The following is a 6,000-nucleotide window of genomic DNA, read 5'->3' as shown; positions in this document are numbered from 1 at the left end:
ATTTCCAGAGTAGTATTACATAAAATAATTGACCAGCACCACTAATTTTTTTTAATAGCCCCACCAGGAAAAAAGAGTTTGGAGTTCTAGGAAAAATTCTGTGCGGCAACTGGACCCAATTACTAATGTGATGATTTGCCTAAGCTTTGATTGCTTCCAAAGTTGTCATTGTCTGGGGAAACAAAGGTCACAACAGCATAGAAATGACGATTTAATACTTTCTCCACATGCGAATGAGTGGCACTCGCTTTTCCTTAATTGCTTTGTGGTTAATCCTACATTTGCAGGATGATTTTTATTAATATATTTCTCCTTGCAATAAGCCTTCAATAATTTGATCTTCATTAAAAGTAAATCTATCCTTGGCCGCAAATTCTTTATTCATCATTTGCTTTTGGACTTTTAGCCAAATCAAACCACATTTGCTTAACACTTAAGTTCTTAAATTATATTCTTATTTCAATGTAATAACACTGTGCTAACTGAAGTCCAAAGACAATTAAAAAGCTTAAACAGCATTGACATTGACAGAATTATTAAGGACATCCATTAAACAAACGCACCAATAAGGTAAGTACATCAGAGCATGTGATGGTTAATATAGACCATAATCAAAGCAATTATGGCATGGAATTCAGTTTAACATAGATTTATCTCTAACCGGATCCATCCAACTTTGATGATAAGAAGAATACTGTTTTCACATAGTTATTGATATCTTAGTGTTATTGCTTTAGAGATTGTCCCATGGTTAATTTTCAATAAATGTAACCCAGTAGATGGTACAGTAGGAGAAAATGTAACAGAACACAATAATTTTATGTTAGGAAAAATGGTAGATTTTTTTCCTTGTTTATTTCTTGTAGCAATGTGAGGTGGATATTACTGTTTCCACTTAAATGATGATGAAACAAACATTTTGGATGTTCAAGTAACTTGTCAAGTGTCAAACGCACGGTCAGGTGTTAGAACTGGTGTTCAAATTCTGGTGTTCAAATCTATTGTTCTTAACATCTCATCAGAAGTGATTATGGAATTATGGTAGTCGCTGTTAGTCTCTAAATAAACTAGTAAATAAAAACCCTTAAAAGGAAAAGGTGGGGGGGACGCGTGTGTGGCTCAGTCGGTTAAGCGTCTGCTTTCATCTCAGGTCATGATCCCAGGGTCTTGGGATCGAGTCTTGCATCGGGCTCCTTGCTCAGCAGGGAGCCTGCTTCTCCCTCTGCCTGCCGCTCCTCCTGCTTGTGCTCTCTCTCTCTTTCTCTCTCTCTCTCTGACAAAAAATAAAATAAAAACCTTTAAATAAACTAGAAAGGATTTGGAGTGGGTGCTGTGTGGACTGTTATAGGGTGAAAGAAGCATAGAATGAATAGCAAAATCTAGCACAAAAATCTGCTTTTATGAGGAATTATATATATATATATTTATATATATTTAAGATGTTATTTATTTGAGAGAGAGAATGAGAGAGAGAGAGCATGAGGGGGAGGGTCAGAGGGAGAAGCAGACTCGCCACTGAGCGGGAAGCCCGATGTGGGACTCAATCCTGGGACTCCAGGATCATGACCTGAGCTGAAGGCAGTCGCTTAGCCAACTGAGCCACCCAGGCGCTGCGAGGAATTTCATATGTTAACAAACAACGTACAGCAGTATCTTGGAAAATAAATCACATATTAAAATGAAAAGTAGATTTTAGTAGGTGAGGAATGGTTTGGTGGGCAATTTAAAGTTTCGTACAGTCTCTCATCTCCATGAGCCCTCATGTCAAACAAAAGTGCATTAGAATTCATCACTGTTTATCTTAAGCTGCTTCTATTTCCAAGTCCCACTATCTCGACATGACACTTAATATGTTCTCTTCCCTAAGTATTTAGATGTATCCCACAGAATGCCATAACCTGTACATTTGAAATAAGTGTAGATTCAAGATTTGGTCTCACCTTACTATCCCATTTGGCTTCCAGAGTTCTATTTCATTAACCCACTGAGCTAGATTAAGCACAATTTCATCTCTGCTTATTAGTATGTTCTTATTTATATTTTCTGTAAAACTCTGTTTTCTATATTTTAATTAAGGGGAAATTTTGCAGACCAAGGTTAGGATGAGGAAAGAGATGTGTGTTTACATAGGGTTATCAGGAGATTCCTCTGACCAATATTTCCAAAATACACAAGATGAAAGGCACACAATCAAAGTGTTCAGGCCCGTGTTTGTAGAATTGAGTCCTGTAAAAATTGTCGCTATAGACAGAGCTGAGCTCCAGCTGACTGCTAGCCAAGTATCACCTGGTACTGTTCTTGGGTAGTCTATTACTCTCGAGACATGTCTTCACCAAGAGTGCAAGTATAATGACCTTTCAGTCCTCTAAATGTGGATAAGAGCTCAATGTCAAAATACATTGCTATGCCTCACCACATAACTAGAAAGAAAGTTAATCAAAATTTTATGTGTGCAGATGGAAACGCTTAAGCCAGTTTTACAAACCAATTACTGTTTGGTTCCAAAAACCTGTAACTTGTTTGAGATTTAATACACACTGAACAGCCTCAGAACTCCTTGAAGAATAATAATTCAAACTTAATGTGGAATGTAAGTTGTCTACTATTTCTGTGTTCTTTAGTTTCTATATTTTTCAGTTAAGGTAAGTTATAATTCAGGACCATGCAGGACTTGCCTTTATAGGATATGTTTTCTGCTGATTGGCTTTTTTACAAAGACTTAGGCGGCATATTTTTAGCGATGTAGTACCGTTGCTATTACGGGGCCCAATTCTGTCCTCCTTGTTCAGAATAAATGTCCTGAGAATCCTGGATAAAAACAGCAGAATTGGGCACCTGGGTGGCTCAGTTGGTTAAGCAACTGCCTTCGGCTCAGGTCGTGATCCTGGAATCCCGGGATCGAGTCCCGCATCGGGCTCCCTGCTCGGCGGGGAGTCTGGTTCTCCCTCTGACCCTCCTCCCTCTCATGCTCTCTGTCTCTCATTCTCTCTCTCTCTCAAATAAATAAATAAAATCTTAAAAAAAAAAAAAAAAAAAAACAGCAGAATTTAGGATCAAAGGGGAAGGTTTTATTTCAGCATTGGTCCTGGCTAAAGCTTCAGAATTACAATAAAAAATCTCATTCTGCAGGGATTTTTGTTGTTGTTGTTATTGTTTTCATTTAGAAAGCTGCTGATGTTCAGATCAAAACATACATTTTACTGTTTTAATTTTTTATTACAATGTAAGATGTGCTTAGGGTATAAAAATTAGGGGAAAAAAAAGAGAAACTAAGATGAAAATAAAAATTACTTCTAATTTTACCACCCAGGCCATTGGTAATATTTTAGTTTTTAATATTAATACTATAACCTAATGAATATTTTTCAAATAAAAGGCATAATATGACAGTGTTAAAATTTTAGCATCTTCTAGATTTTTAAAATTGTAATGTATCTTATTATGATTGTCATTTAGTAAGCAATATGTTTTGGATGATTTTCCATGTCCTTAATAAGACCACTTGTAATGGTGAGAAAACATTACTCAATATAAAGTTTCTCATTTATGAATCTTGAATTTTTTGTTTTTTTGTTTTTTTTAAAGATTTTATTTATTTATTTGACAGAGAGAGAGAGAGATCCCAAGTAGGCAGACAGGCAGGCAGAGGGAGAGGGAGAAGCAGGCTTCCTGCTGAGTAGGGAGCCCGATATGGGGCTCGATCCCACGACCCTGGGATCATGACCTGAGCCGAAGGCAGATGCTTAACCATCTGAGCCACCCAGGCATCCCGAATTTTTTGTTTATTCTTAAAAATGTTTTGAAAAATTTAGATACTTACTCATTTTCAGTGAATATTTGAATTTTTCTCATAGGATTAAGAGTTACTAAACATGCCATTTCCACAATATTAAAATATTAACATTTTATTTTATTTTTATTTTTTTAAGATTTTATTTATTTATTTGAGAGAGAGAGAGCACAAGCAGGGGGAGAAGCGGGCTCCCCACTGAGCAGGGAGCCTAATGAGGGGCTCGATCCCAGGACCCTGGGGTCATGACCTGAGCCAAAGGCAGATGCTTAACTGACTGAGCCACCCAGGCATCCCTAAAATACTAACATTTTAAATTAAAACTGTTAGATTGCTCTTAAATATAACTAATGGAATCTAATATCATAGTGATTTGATGCCCAGCATGGTACATTTGAAAGGTACATCAAGGTCTTCTTGTCAGAAAGTATACATTGTTCCTTTTCCTACTTATATTCCTATTTTCATTACACTTACCTCAATGGTTTTTTTTGTCCTAATATAATCTATTTTTATGTTTGAAGTATTTAATGTGTGTGTGTGTGTGTGTGTGTGTGTGTGTGTGACAAAAAGAAATAGAGACAGAGAGACAGAAAGAGAGCTCACGGGGATAGGGGCAGAGGGAATGGGAGAGAGAGAATCTTCAGCAGGCTCCACGCCCAGTGCAAAGCCTGATGCAGAGCTCAATCTCATGATCCTGAGACCATGACCTGAGCCAAAATCAAGAGTCAGACGCTTAACCCACTGAGCCACCCAGGTGCCCCTATTTATGTTTTGAAAGGATTTATTGATTATACCTTTACATCTCTCTGAAACAAAATATACACATAAAATTACATTCTAAAACTCATTTATTGTCTGTTACCATAAAGCTTTAAGTATTTAAAATGTTTTTTCTTTTGGGTTTAGTTATGATTATATTTAATATTAAGTGGTCAAAGAAACCTAAATATATTATGCTTTTTATTACTAAACATTAAAGTAAGATTTTATCAGAAATGCAATTCTTAATATGATGAATGCAGTTTTTTCTTTTTTCAATAAAGGATATATCCATGGGTAAGTATGTCTTATTTCCAAAGTGACACAAGTTTTAGTGGAAGGTCACTAAAAGGTCACTGATAAGTGTATGGCTTACGTGAAGTTTTTCATGAGTGTTTCTAAGTGCATTATTTACAGAAGAATCCATAACACATCCTCTTTATGTTGGTCCAAATCGAATTAGTATGTGATAGGAATGAAAAAATAAACAGAGAAGTAGTTGGCATGTGATGGTGAGCAGGAGACCTACCTAAAGAAAAGACAAATGTGAATTTATAGCATCAATATTTTAGCAAATGTTAATGGGAATATATCTGCTATGAGTCTGAACATATGCTAAAAAAAGTGAAACAAAACCCAAAACCACTGATTTACCTCTACATTGTTCTTTACACTCAGACTTGGGATATTCATAGGAAATAAAAACAGAAAAGGTAAAGAGACCTGAACAGTGTCTTGGTTAAGGGAGGAGGCTTCACAGACCCTCACATTCTGAATTACCTTTTGTTTGGCAATCCCATAGTCTTTATACAACCTGGGGAAATGCAACCTTGTAAATTCGGGGTGGGTGAGCTTATGCCTTTCTTTGGTAAATTGGACAAGGGCGTTAGGAAAGTGAAGGTGGAAGAGGAAGAAAGACATGATACTTTGACCATAGGCACATCCTCAGGTTTAAGAAAAAAGCCATTCAAAAAAATGAAGATCCGGAAATCGATTTTCTTAAAACTGTCACTGCATATGTTCCCTACGGAGTTCCTTCCAAATATCCCCAAAGATATTGAAACATGGGTTGAACATTATTGGTGTTCTAGGTCTCCAACAGTAAAAACATTTGGCTTAAATACACCGATTCAGTGATTAATATTAAAACATCCTTGTTTTTAAGATACTTAGAGAGAGGAAATTCCAACTGTCCTAAGTTTCGTTATATAATAATCAATGATAACACCTGGCGGTTGGTAGAGACTAGCTGAATCCTCTCCCTGGTTCGAGATGGAAGGCTGAGATGCACAGAAGAAAATGATTCTTCCTATGTCGCCTACATAGTTAGTGGTAGCAGAGTAACTAGGATTAGAAACCAAATGCCTTCTTTTACGAACCTATGAACCATAGTGCTTAGGAAAGAAATTCTCTTCCATTTGTTCTTTTTTTTTTTTAAAGATTGTATT

This window comes from Phoca vitulina, unplaced genomic scaffold (assembly GCF_004348235.1).
Source record: "Phoca vitulina isolate PV1807 unplaced genomic scaffold, GSC_HSeal_1.0 scaffold4, whole genome shotgun sequence".
Classification (NCBI taxonomy): Eukaryota; Metazoa; Chordata; class Mammalia; order Carnivora; family Phocidae; genus Phoca; species Phoca vitulina.
Note: the sequence above shows the minus strand (reverse complement) of the source record.